This window comes from Gymnodraco acuticeps, unplaced genomic scaffold (genome assembly GCF_902827175.1).
Source record: "Gymnodraco acuticeps unplaced genomic scaffold, fGymAcu1.1, whole genome shotgun sequence".
Classification (NCBI taxonomy): domain Eukaryota; kingdom Metazoa; phylum Chordata; class Actinopteri; order Perciformes; family Bathydraconidae; genus Gymnodraco; species Gymnodraco acuticeps.
Window position 1 is genome coordinate 213,314 of NW_022990274.1, and position 15,225 is coordinate 228,538.

The following is a 15,225-nucleotide window of genomic DNA, read 5'->3' on the forward strand; positions in this document are numbered from 1 at the left end:
TATATTCATTGCATTACAATTCAGTTACTGATTCCATCAACTAGTAATGTTAGCAGAGGGATAAAGTGTGAATCAAATCAAAAGTTGAGACTGTGTTTAGAAAACAGATAGGATGACACTGGAGAAATAAAAGCAATAAAGGAAATAAAATAAATTCAGACATTTATATCTGTATATTTTCCTCCCTTTTATTTTAGTACAGAGGATGAGAGAGGGGATGCACAAGCCCCTGTCCCCATCAGTAGGCCTCCTTCAAACCGAGAGGGAAAAGAATGTGGCCAGGAGGGTGCAGCATCCAGAAAAAAGGCCAAACCAATGCCAGCCCCCCTGACAGTGAAAGGGAGAGGAAGAGGAAAAGGAAAAAAACATCTCTGACCCCAGAAGAGCCAGGAGCTGTTTGGAACGGACCTGAGGTGCCAGATACTGCCCAACAACTACCACACTTTTGCCCGAAAAGAGCCCCTGGAGTCCAAGGTTTTGTTGGTGTGGAGTATACTCCTGCACAAATATTTAGACATTGTTTTAACAACCAAGCTGTAAATATCATCTGCAAGAACACAAACAAAAATGCTGAAAAGGAGCAGGCTAAGGGGGAAACGTTTGTTTGGGAAAGCCGGTAAAATTCCTCATGTATGTCGGCCTTATGATGTTCATGGCACTTCTAAAACTGCTCAAAGTAAGAGACTACTGGAGGAAGGGATCACACCTAAGTGTTCTCTTTCCTGCTTCTGTCATGACAAGAGACAGGTTCATGGCAATCAGCAGAGCTGTACATCTGAGCGACCCAGACCATGATGAATCTTGATACATTTCCTTTGCTCTTTATATATTTTTCTAATATTTTGGTTATAGTTTGAAGATCATTTGCTCTTTGTACTTTTGCACTTTCTATATATTCCTAATACTTTGTTTATAGTTTTAATATAATTTGCACTTTGTTAATTTGCACTTTGAATTTGTTTCACTGTTTGTGTTTGTATTTCAATGTTCAAATGATAATATATATCTCTGAAACAAGTTATTTTTGTTGCAATGTCATCTGTTATGGTTTAATTGTTTACTCTCTCAACCTTTTTTTGACAGAAGAACCATGATCAGTCATTTAAATATGGAAATACATTTCGTTTTAATTATTCCATATGATCCTAGGCGTTTTTCACTGAAAAACGCCTAGGATAATATTGTAATAAATAGCTGTAACTTGCTCAGGGAACATAATATGCAGATGAAATTTAATTTGAAAGCCTAAAACATCTAAATGCAGCTTTGTAAATAATAAAAAAGAAAATCCCTATGTTCCTGGCGGAGTAAACAGTAAAAAAACACAACATTTGTACTGGCGTTTTTGAAAAGTGCTGGTAAATTCAGCCATTATCACACAAAGTTATGGTAAAATTTGGACTTCAAATTAGCCAGACTTGAACTAGAGGTTCTCCTGAATCAAATGAGGTAAGGCACTTGATGCTGACTGCAAGAAAAGGTTAGAACAGGTTAGGAGAAACAAATAAATACAGGAGAGTCAGGCAGGCGAAAATTCCGTCTAGGTCTTTAAGGGTTAAACATGTTTTGTCCGTTCTGTGGAAACCACTTGGTCCAAGTGACATGGTTTTGCTCATCACGATATACTTTCTCGTGCGCAAGAGATACGTTCTTGTGCACACGAGAAAGTTACAGGTTCGCCAAGTAGGAAGTGGAGCTGTGCCTTTTACACACAGCCTTCACTGTGTTTACCTTCATTAGACAGCTAAAGAGCGACTGCAGGCTGCTTCGTTATATCCACACACACCTCTACACACACACACACACACACACACACACACACACCTCTACACACATCGAACTGCCCGATTATTCTCCCATTACTCGTTTTATGAAGGAGATGTCCGGTCCACAAGTCGCATGACGTGTGTGTTTGTGCAACACACTCTCACTCCATAATCGTCCAGGAGCGACGTTTGGTCAGGGTCCCGTGGCGTGCAGTTGTGACGCTCCTAGGCTCCTTCAGCTTCATAAAGGGACGCAAATAGCTTTCAACTGATTGCAATGTATTCCCATCTGCGGCGGGATTTGACGCTCATGGAAGCACGGCATTCGTTTGTGTCGGCTGCCCTTAAAGGCAATGTGAGCGTCCATTCCCATTGGATAACGGAGAATTGTACACCCGGAAGTAAGTATTCCCCTTACTGTCGATTGATTTTACAGTGATATCTGCATTACTCATCGACTAAAAAACACCAGATTATCCTTGATAATTACACAACATTGATTGGTTTAAATCGTGTGCAATGCTTTTGTATTTTTCCCCTTCGATTCGGAGAAACGGATGGCAGAAGACACTACACTACCCAGAATCGCCAGCTACCGTTTAGGACTACACCATGTGCTCTGTTTGACAAACCCCGTTTTTTTTCACCATTCATTCCAATGGTCACGTGATCTTCAAATTTCTCCCTGCAAAAAAAAAAACATGGCCGAACTTCGTTTTATTCTCGGTGGAAAATGCCTATTTTAAAGTTAGTTTGGCCATTAAAATGCGTTTTGATGTCATTTGATGCGAGAAATATGAGTTGTTATTTCAGATTATGTATGCAGTGGATGTACATGATCTTTAGTTTGCTAGTTATTACGAAGATTACTTCAGGAAATTGCGTCCATAGAACGTTTTCATTGTTACCAAGGTGGTTGCTAGGGACGCTGCTATCGATATTATTTCTGTTATGTTGTGTAACTATTTAATGGTGTTATCTTTATTGCTACCCCCTTCCCCGTCAATGTATAGTGTTGGTCCACAGCGCAAACTTATTAGTTTAACAAAATCCGCATCTAGAGATACGTTATTTTCCCCTGTGCAATTCCAGTCTCACATCTCACAGCACATCGTCATTAACAAATACCGGAAACAAACCGAAAACATTTTTTTTTTTAAAAATACTTTATTCTGAGTGTGCTTGCTTTTCTCTTTGAAAGTCATCACATAACGGCATTGTAATACACGGTTCGGCTCCATTAAATATTACATATCTGCCGTAGTTCTGTATTTATAGAGCCCTGATGAGAAGACTTCTAGACAAACATGAGGAACTGAAAACGTGACGTGGATCATAAATATATCAGCAGTTAAACAACATCTTACATTTATTTTCACACAATACGTCTCCTTGCAGTATCAACACTAATTCGGCTGACTTTTATATTTGATCCAATTGGTAGATAGGCTGTATTTACACCATAAAGGTGCACAGCTGATATAAAGGGACACCTAGTGGTTAAAGCATGTTATTGAATTTCATTATTTTCATTATTAGATATTAATAGGATCCCTATAAAGTATATTCATTACTCGTTATTCTCTACTAATAGTTAATTAAAGACTGTATATAATGACTATTTTGCACATCCCTTTCAAGATTTCAAGATTTTCTAAGGTTTATTGACATATCATATTCACAAACGGTGTAGTTCTGCATTGAATGAAAAACTTGGGTCGCAGATTCCTCAATAGTGCATTACAAGACATCTATCAATATTTGTGCATACCTCCAGCAATGTTAACTATGTTGAAGCACTTATTTTAACTGATATTGTACATATGTATTACTCTTATAAGATGTATGTAGATATTTCATATCCGGCCTTGTCAGGTATTGAACAATCAATAAATAAAGAACACAGAATTGTTAAATTTGAGTGTTTCCTATCCCCTAAACCTCCAGGGATGTATACAGTTCAATACTGGCAACTTCTTATTATGGAAAATACGAAAACGTCTTTTAAAACTACACCTCCAAGTAGAGACGTGCCATAGATAGAGAACATGTTGCGAAACACAATAGCCAGCATGTGTAGTTCTGGGGACGGGGAGGGGGGGACGCGGTGGACCCGTTAATATCCAGTTTTGGACAGTCTGCCATGGTTCCATCCCATTTCAAGTGCTGTTCGAAGCTCGGCTTAACCCTCGGAGCACACTCTCCAATCGCAGAGCTTGAGGACTATCACGGGGTTTGTCAAGCAAAGCGGAGAGAATAACGTAGGCTATCTATGTCACCATTTTAGATGCGGAGTTTGTTAAACTAATACGTTTGCGCTGCGGAGCAACACTATTGACGGGGAAGGGGGTAGCAATAAAGATCCATCCATCCATCCATCTTCTCCCGCTTATCCGTGGTCGGGTCGCGGGGGTAGCAGTTCCAGCAGAGAGCCCCAACTTTCTTTTCCCTGGCCACATCAACCAGCTCTGACTGGGGGATCCCAAGGCGCTCCCAGGCCAGCGAAGAGATATAATCCCTCCACCTGGTTCTAGGTCTACCCCTTGGTCTCTTCCCAGCTGGACGTGCCTGGAACACCTCCCTCGGGAGGCGCTCAGGTGGCATCCTAACTAGGTGCCCGAACCACCTCAACTGGCTCCTTTCGACGCGAAGGAGGAGCAATAAAGATAACATCCTTAAACAGTTACACAATATAACAGAAATAATATCGATAGTTGCGTCCCTAGCAACAAATAACGAGTAGTGTTAATAATAAAAGACATTAAGAAAAAGGCATTTTAAACAGTCATTAAAAAAGCAACACAATCTACCTGCATTGCATTACTCTAAACATGTAATAACGTGCTTTAACCAGTAGGTGGTTTGGGTTAAAAAGCTGTCAAGTTTACAGTGTTAACAAAATAAAATATACTGCTGTTTCTGGTTTAGTTTACGACGGATATATTTAGTTATTGTGTTGATATTTGTAACACAAAAGCGATTGAAAAAACCCACAGCAACACAGAACAGATGGTCTTAACATGACCCAGCGGTCTAGTAGTTAATAAAAAACAATAATATCAAAACTAAATATTACTACTAACTTTATTGTGAAATTCAAACTGAACCGTAAAATAATAGTTTCCGAGCTATTCTGAGCCCGATCTCTGTAGATAAATAAAAATAAAGAACTACGACAGATGTGTAATATATTTAATGCAGCCGAACCATTTATTACAATGCATTCATGTGATGACTTTCAAAGAGTAAAGCAAGCACTGCTGAATAAAGTATGATTTTATCTTTTAAGAAACGTTTTTTTTCATATTGAATGCAGTTGGAGGTCAACCAATCACAGAGCTTGATAACTAATCACGGGGTTTGTCAAACAGAGCACATGGTGTAGTCCTAAACGATAGCTGGGGATTCTGGGTAGTGTAGTGTCTTCTGCCATCCTTTACTCCGAAAAAAAAAAGTGTTTCTCCGAATCGAAGGGGAAAAATACAAAAGCATTGCACACAATTTAAACCAATCAATGTTGTGTAATTAACAAGGATAATCTGGTGTTTTTTAGTCGATGAGTAGTGCAGATATCACTGTAAAATCAATCGACAGTAAGGGGAATACTTACTTCCGGGTGTACAATTCTTCGTTATCCAATGGGAATGGACGCTCACATTGCCTTTAAGGGCAGCCGACACAAACGAATGCCGTGCTTCCATGAGCGTCAAATCCCGCCGCAGATGGGAATACATTGCAATCAGTTGAAAGCTATTTGCGTCCCTTTATGAAGCTGAAGGAGCCTAGGAGCGTCACAACTGCACGCCACGGGACCCTGACCAAACGTCGCTCCTGGACGATTATGGAGTGAGAGTGTGTTGGTTTGTGCTGTGCTCAGTTCCGCTCTGTGTGTGTTCGGTGTGTTTGTGTATGTCCGACACCGGCATTTTTTATTTTTGTCTCTAGCTTTGTAAAAGTGTTTAGCATCTTGTTGATTTATTTTGTTAATGTTAAATAGTTTTTTCTTTGGTAAGTGTTTTACTAATGTAAATTTGTTTTATAAAATGTAAATTTGTTTTATAAAATGTAAATTTGTCTCAAGCTTTGTTAAAGTGTTTCACACTTTGTAATTGTCGATTGCACATCTCAGCCACCGTAGTAGTCCTTTCACACTACACCCCATGCAATTCGGCTTCCAAGCCAATCATTCCACTGAGACCGCAAATTGTTTCCTTGTGGAAAATATCAAATAAAAAATGGACAAAGGAGGCATTGTTGGAGTAATCTTCTTAGATCTTAAGAAAGCTTTTGATACAGTCAATCATCAAGTACTCATTCACAAAATGTCTTATTTTAATTTATCACCCAGTGCAATAGACTGGAGGAGCTCCTATCTGTCAGATCGAGTTCAGTGTGTCAGGGTAACTGGCGAGACATCACCACCCCTGAGGAAGGAACTGAGTGTACCCAGGGTTGGGAGGGTTACTTTGTAAATGTGATCAGTTACTGATTACTGAATACATGGCTCTGAAAGTAATCGAATACAGTTACGTGTCTTAAAAAACGTAATCAGATTACTTTTAGATTACTTTTGGATTACTTTCTTTTTCCATCACAGATGGGTATGTTTTGGTGAACAGGAGACACAAAAAGCAAAAGGAAACTGAACGTGTTTTTACTGTTTTATTGGCTTATCAAGAGCACAACTGAAACATCACATCTGAAACGATGCAACAACATAAACTTTTTGGGGATGCAGCTTGGGATGTGAGGAGTGAGGGACACGGCTTAGAACGGGCGTGTCGCCTTCTGTCCTGCCAGTGTTGGCAGGACATGAATTAAAATGTCAAACTCGGACTTCATTTTAAGGACATTTCGGCCAGGGGTGTAGAGCTATATTTGTTTAAGCACCGGATTGGCAAAACAGGAGAGTGTGTGAACCAGTCTGCCTTGATCTATGTATTCATGTCTGTGACACTCACAGTATCTGCTGCCCACAGCTGTTTTATAGAAGGAAAACCTCCTTCACTTTATGAAATCTCTGCAGCACCAGGAGGCAGCGGGAGGGTTAACTCAGCCTCTGAGAAGACGAGCACGCAGTGCCTTTCGCGCACCGCCTTCACTGTGTTTACCTTCAGAATCATAAGGCTAAAGAGCGACCGCAGGCTGATGTGTTTTAACCACACACACCTCTACACACACACGACTTAAACGCAGACTTTTGTTCCTCCATGTTTCGTTGTTATTGTTTCACTGAGCGGACCCGCCCCCTTTTTTTCAAACGCTCCCTTTTTTGGTCCATCTGCGGCGGTAAAAGTTTTTGTGCGCTGTGATGATTCGGCTGTACCTTTAGTAATGAATATTAAATGTTGTGAGGAAATCTTTCCACCAATAATTCCAATAAGTAATCCAAAATGTATTCACTTCAGGTTTACGAAAGTAACTGTAATCAGATTACTCGTTTTTCAAATGTAACGCGAGCTGAATACAGTTACTTGATTGTTGTATTCTGATTACGTAACGCCGTTACATGTATTCCGTTACAACCCAACCCTGGGTGTACCCCAGGGATCTATCCTGGGCCCAATTCTATTCAGCCTCTATATAAATGACTTGCCATCAGTGTGCACTGGATGTGAGGTGCAAATGTATGCTGATGACATTGCCATTTATGTCCATGCAAAAACCAAGGCCCAAGCTGCTGCCAAACTAAGTGATGCAATGGTACGTGTACATCAATGGCTTACTGACTCACAGCTACAGTTGCAAGAAAAAGTATGTGAACCCTTTGGAATTACCTGGATTTCTGCATAAGTTGGTCGGAGGAAGCCACTGCTGTCCAGTGCTTGAATTGGAATGAAAAAGGTGCCAGTACTCTAAAATCAGCAACTTTTCAAGTCAATTTTATATATACAGCCCACAAACAAGAATTTGGCTACTATAATGCTGGTGGGTTTGTCTCTTTACTACTGTATATTTTAGAAAGGTTCACTGTACTTAACATTTTTTATGATAGGCAGCAGATATGGCTAAAGCTCAGTAAGGTCAATATTAACTGAAAATATAGCAATCAAAGTCTAGATCTTCTGCTGAAGACACATGAAGCAGAGACCTTTCAGGTGAGAGCCCCTCTGGTGGTGTTCAACATTAATGACAAGGAAACAAAGCTCTGGTCAGAAGCATTTTTTATAAAAAGCTTTAACAAAATTAAGTATTTCTGTACATTTTGAATGCAATCTAACTTTCCAACTCAGAAAACGAAAAAGTGCCAAAAGTCTTCTCACATGGCTGAGCTGCTTTGCAATATACTTCACCACTGAAGAATACAAATAGGTATAAAGTAAACTATGATGCAATCTAACTTTCCAACTCAGAAAAATGATAAAGAGCATGAACAAAGAACATGTAAAAACAAATGCAAAATTTGCACAATCTAAAATGAGAAACTGTAACTGCAAGTAACAAAGTCTGAGCCATGGTAAAGAGTTACATTGAACACCAAGCTGATCAGATAACTCCCTGGTTGGTCTGAAGTCCTTCTATCTCCAGGATCTGTACAAATCGGCACATTATGCCAAAAGTCTTCTCACTGGGTGAGCTGCTTTGCAATATACTTCACATTGTTAGAAAAGGCTCCAGAAGGCCTTGGGGACATCAGTATCAGGGGCTGGAGCTGGACAGGCTCTTTCATCAGCACTTCTCCTTCCCTTTGCCAGCCAGGACCTCACATACTGTTCCGGATTGAACTGTCCTAGTGATAGTCCATTACATTTAATGAAAACCAAGGCTGGACAGTCGGCTGACAGAGAGAGCATTCCTTTTTGCAGTAAGGATATCGTTCATGCAGCTGAATGCCCGCTCACACTCACTAGTGGAGACAGCGATGGTTCGGACTGCTTTCAGTAGAGGCTCCATGGCAGCAGGTGTACGGGATGCCCTGGTTTCCTTGTATTCGCGAAAGCCCTGAACAGTCTCTCTTCTGTCCACTTTCAGCACTTCGCACAAACGTAGCACCTCTACGTCCCCATACTGTACGTCTAACTCCTCTTCAGGCCAACTTCCAGGATGGATAACTTTCATGTCCTGGATTAGCTGATTGTCCCGGGCCTCCCGGCCATGTAATGGGATTTCTCTTGTGCTGACATGAGAGGAAGTCATTCTGTGTCTCAGATTCTCTACCATACTGCGGAAAAACTGACCTGCATGAATCTGTACAAGCCTGCCATTCTCACGCAGGGCAACACCCTTGAAGGACTTCTCAGCTAGAGCTGTATGAACTGTAGTCATGTGTGGGCCAGGCATGGTGACCATGGATTCAAAAACTCGTATTTCTCGAGTTAAGAGCCTATCTGCTGTAGGCAGTGTCATCTCTCTTTTTTGGAGTTGCCGAGAGAGGTCGCTGAGCTCTGTGAGCGCATCGTACATCAGTCCCACATTGCTGACAAACGTTGCAGATGTGAGCACATCATCCAGGCCCTTGTACTTTGCTCTGTCTCTGGAATCCCTGCTCGTGTCGTTTGCAGCATTTGTGAAGTGATCATGAAGCACTCGGTAGTTTTCCCAGACTGCTCTGACGCTCCTTTCACTTGAAGCCACCCAGCGGATGGACAAAACACGCCCTATCACCAGGAGACGCTGTCCGACTGCTTGCGCACACTGTGCTAACTGCCTCTGATTTTTGGGGGAGGCATGGAACAAGGAATAGAGTTTGTCAAAAAAGATCTGGAAATGATTGAGCCCTGAGACCTCCTTGACCACATCCCCAACTGCCAGCTCTAGACGATGATTGGAGCAGTGCCACACAAACAGGCTTGGGAATTTACTACACAACTGGGTAGCAACGCCTGTTCTCTTCCCTAGCATGACTGAAGCCCCATCACATGCAAAAGAAACGAAACACTGACCTAAAAAGTCCTCGTTAAAATCTCTTCCAAGACACTCCATTAACGCCTTTGTGATGTCATCAGCCGTTGTTCATCCAACTCGATCAGCTCCCAAAAAAAACGTTTCGGGCTCAGCATCAGCTAATGCTGAGCGTAGACACACAACAAGCACCGTTTTACCACTAATAGTGGTAGATTCATCGAACCAAAACACAGAGTTTTCTTTGGTTTTCTGTAATGTATTTTGCCATTTTTTTTCTTCAGCTCATGAGCTATGTGGTCGATGATTTCGCCACAGGTTTTATTGGAGTGCAAAACCCTGCCCACGTTCAGCCCATTCAGTTTCTGTACATTCAAATCAATTGGCATGTCTGTGAATGGCCGGCTATGTTTGCCAATTTTATATGCCGTTCGAAAAACTCTGATAGTGGTGTCTAATTCAGATTTATGCATAGACTGCACTTGATGTTGAATAGTTTCACGTGAAGCAGATGTAAGGATGTCAGCAGCTTTTACATGGGCTTGTGATTCTTTATGTTCTTTGATTTTTTTTCTCAGGCTAGCTTGTTGTTTGCCCTTGTCAACACCGAAATGAGACACTGCACACTCACCCCATCAGTTGACAGTTTCAGTCCTTGTCCAGTGTGTATTCCCAAAGATTTGACATCTCTGCATATCCGACATCCTAGCTTCTTATCTTTAAGAAGGAGCCATGCATTGGTCTTGCAAAAATATTGCACCTGGTCCGTTGTCCAGCAGTCAGGTGCATCGCTTTGCCCGGTGTTGGTGGTGGCAGTTGCGCCAGCAGCAGCTAACGTTAGAGGCTCTGGAGGAGGCGGCGGAGCTAGTGCTAATGCTAATGCACTAGAACTTGGAGCAGGAGGATCAACCAAAGAAAGCTCCCCATCAGACACAATTTCCAACACAGGCACAGCATTCTCTGTATTTGAAGTTTTCTTCCGGCGACAACCGCTGTCTTTTTGCACTTTTATTAATCCATGCTAACATTTTAGAAATGCTAATTTGTGACGTGACTTGCTTTCCTTCTCTCGGGGGAGTGCCTGCTCTGTTCTATCACTCTACATAGCCACCCACTGGGTGGGAGTTGCACTGCATAAACACAACACACGTGCATCTAGGTATGTAAATTGTAAAGCATTAAAACATGGTTTTACTAACAGTTTTCAGTATGTTGTTACTTCGGCATTATTATTATTATTATTATTTTGAAACGTGTATTACTATTAAATCACGGTCAAATAGGTTAATTTTGACATAGTCGTTTCCACCACAGTATTTACATGGAGAAGATAAGCCCCGCCCCCTCTCCAGCACGTTCTGTTTGAATGACAGGAGTAAACAGCTGACAGCCGCTGTGAAACTCCAGCGGTTAGAGCGATGAGAATGTCCGTTCGGCACCTCATGACGCATCTACTGAGTACCGGGCGGCTGTATATATATATATGGATGTATAATAAGAACGGCGGGAGAGTGTTGAGTACTGGCACGGTGCATGAGTACCGGAGTACCGCCAGCATGCCGGTACTGAGCAAGAAGTGCCGGTACTCCATGGGTCAGAACCAGAAGTGCCGGTACTGCGTACCGGTGAGTACCGGCCCAATTCCAGCACTGATTATACTCTTATAAGATGTATGTAGATATTCATCTCCGGCCTTGTCAGGTATTGAACAATCAATAAATAAAGAACACAGAATTGTTGAATATAAAACACAGAATTTGTGTGATTATACTAAATGATTTACAAATGAACACCACTGCATATTTAACTGTTACACATGCTGATGTAACGCAAATGTTCCAACTTGGGATCAATAAAGTATATCTTATCTTAAGCTGATCGATGGCTACTGCCATATTTGCAAAATGTGCCTCTGAACCTTGACAAGTGCATGTTTCAGGCTTATCAATTAATGTAATGTAATGTTATCAATTAACAACAGGGGTCACAAACATAAGACCAGCTGTTAAATAAAGCTCTTCTGACCTTAGCTGGCATGTGTGTATATATATATTAATGCTGCCCATTATGGGCACAAGCAATTTTCACCCATTTATTAATTATATGTTTTAAATGTGAGTGTTTCCTATCCCCTAAACCTCCAGGGATGTACACAGTTTAATACTGGCAACTTCTTATTATGGGAAATACGAAAACGTCTTTTAAAACTACAACTCCCAGTAGAGACGTGCCATAGATAGAGAACATGTTGCGAAACAGAATAGCCAGCATGTGTAGTTCTGGGGACGGGGTGGGGGAGGGGGGGACGCGGTGGTCCCGTTCAAATCCAGTTTTGGACATTCTGCCGTTCGAGGCTCGGCGTAACCCTCGGAGCACACTCTCCAATCACAGAGCTTGAGGACTATCACGGGGTTTGTCAAACAGAGCACATGGTGTAGTCCAAATGATAGCTGGGGATTCTGGGTAGTGTAGTGTCTTCTGCCATCCTTTACTCCGAACAAATATTTGTTTCTCCGAATCGAAGGGGAAAAATACAAAAGCATTGCACACAATTTAAACCAATCAATGTTGTGTAATTAACAAGGATAATCTGGTGTTTTTTAGTCGATGAGTAGTGCAGATATCACTGTAAAATTAATCGACAGTAAGAGGAATATTTACTTCCGGGTGTACAATTATCTGTTATCCAATGAGAATGGACGCTCACATTGCCTTTAAGGGCAGCCGACACAAACGAATGCCGTGCTTCCATGAGCGTCCATATAATTCAATTCAATTCAATTCAAAACCTTTATTTATCCAGGTAAAATCCCATTTAGATCAATGATCTCTTTTTCAAGGGAGACCTGCAGCAGTAGGTTCCACAAGAAGACATAAACAACAGAACAACAAAAGGACATCATACAGCAAAATGTACAGGGATTACAATTTACATATTTAACCACATGTACAGGTACCAACAGCATCTGATTTTGTAGCATCCAACCGAGCTTTAAAAACATGTAGTGGTCCTAGCTTGGTAATTTTCCATTCTTTTTGCAGACTGTTCCATGTTAGTGGAGCTGCACATCTAAAAGCTTTCTTCCCTAAGACAGTCCTAGCACTTGGTACATTTAATAAAACTACAGCATGCGATCTCAGGCAATAAGTACTTTCAATTCGCAGAGAGATCAGGGAGCAGATATAAGATGGTAGTTTATCCAACATGGCTTTGTAAATGAAAAAGTACCAGTGACTGAGCCTCCGTACAGTAAGTGATGGCATAACCGCCTTGGTATACAGGGTACAGTGATGCGTAAGTGCTTTACAATTTGTCAAAAATCTCAGTGCGCTGTGATACGCAGCATCTAACTTGCTCAGGTAATTGGCAGGTGCATTCATATATAACAAATCACCATAATCCAGCACAGGTAAAAAGGTCACAGTGACTAGCCTTTTCCTGGCCTCAAGCGAGAAACAGGACTTGTTCCTGTAGAAGAAACCTAGCCTAACCCTCAGCTTTTTAAGCAGGTTATTGACATGAAGTTTAAAAGTGAGACAGTCATCAAGCCAGATACCCAAGTATTTGTAACAGGTAACCACTTCAAGTTGTATTTCTTGCGTAGTTACAATATCCAAAGCAGTCTCTGGTGTATTTTTAGCTTTAGCTTTAGAAAAGAGCATTACCTTGGTTTTATCCACATTTAAAAGAAGCTTAAGCTCAGAGAGCTGAGCCTGAATAATGTTAAAAACAGCCTGTAATTTAACAACAGCCTCGTTAATCGAGGGACCTGCACAGTACATAACGGTATCGTCCGCATAAAAATGTAAGGTTGCTCCTTCGACATTTTCATCTAAACTATTAATATAGATAGAGAATAATAGCGGACCTAAAACTGAACCTTGTGGTACACCATTAGTAATGTTTAACCACTCAGAAGACAGCCCATCAAAATGAACACATTGGGACCTTTCAGAGAGGTAGTTCACAAACCACCCTACTGCATGGCTGGACATGCCTATACTGACCAGCCTTTGCTTCAAAATGCAATGATCGATGGTATCAAAAGCTTTGGATAGGTCAACAAATAGAGCTGCACAGCTCTGCTTATTATCTAAAATACTCGTAATATCATTTACCACTTTCATTGTGGCAGTGATGGTGCTATGTTGCTTTCTGAAGCCTGACTGATGTTTAGACAGGATGTCATTGTTACATAAAAACTCCTTTACCTGTTCACTCACTAAGCGTTCAAGAACCTTGGCCAGAACTAACAACTTAGAGATGGGTCTATAATTGTTTAATAAGGTGGCCTCCCCTCCTTTTAGCAAAGGCAGGACATACGCTGACTTCCATACTTTTGGGATTTTGTTCGTGCTGAGGGAGAGGTTAAAAAGAGTAGTAAGAGGTGGAGCAATAAAATCTGCAGCTATCTTTAAAAAGAAAGGTTCTACGTTGTCCGGACCAGCCGGCTTTTTAGGATCTAGCTTGGTTAAGACTTCACGAACAACATCAACAGTAAAAGGAGTAAAACTGAAGGGGTTTTCCAGACCACATTGTTCTGAGTCACCGACTGTGGTGTTCACAGAAACATAATTAGAAACAGAATGAAACAGAGAGCCACAGGACACAAAATGCTCATTAAAACAATTTAGTATGGTGGTCCTATCCGATATAGTGCCAAATACTGTGGTAAGGCACGGAGGTAGCTCATTACGGATATCACCGGTGGATATCGATTTTATGGCTTTCCAGAATTTTCTAGGGTTGTTCAGGTTCTTTGTGGTAACTGACAGATAATACTTAGATTTAGCACTTTTGACATGTGAAGTGAAGCTATTTCTTAGCTGCCTAAAACGCAGCCATTCTACCTCTGAGCCTGATCTCCTAGCCTTTGCCCAGGCCTTGTTTCTCTCATGTAGGAGAATAGATAATTCAGCAGAAAACCAAGGATTGTCTCGTCCCTTCACTCTAAATTTACGCAGGGGTGCATGTCTATCTATAATTTCCATAAAACCAAGATAAAAATAAGACCATGCGGTTTCTACATCAGCACACAGATCGATTTTTCCCCAATCAAACCCAAACAGATCATGCACAAAACCCTGCTCCACAAAATGTTTGATGTCTCTCTTGATGATAATACGAGGTTTAACCTTTTGGACCTTAGTGTCCCTAACTGTAGCTACAACACAGTGGTCACTCAGATCATTCGCAAATACTCCCACAGCTGAGTATTTATAGGGAACATTAGTTAAAATGAGATCAATTAGGGAGGATTTATTAGGGGACTTAATATTAGGGCGAGTAGGACTGTCAACAATCTGAGTAACATTCAAAGAGATACAAAGGTTTTTAAAATCCTCTGACACTGCAGTTAACCAGTCCCAGTTAAAATCTCCAAGTAGCACTATTTCCTTGTAGTCTAGTTGCGATAAAATATTTGCTAGTGAAGACAAGGAGTCTTTGACAGCTGAGGGGGGTCTGTAACAGCCCACCACCATGACCTGTTGACCCTTTGCCACTTCTATATTTAAGGCTAAAAATTCAAATTGCTTACTGATAGATTTGGAAACTACAGCGGTTACACTGAACTTATTCTTAACATAAATGGCAACGCCACCACCTTTATTAGGC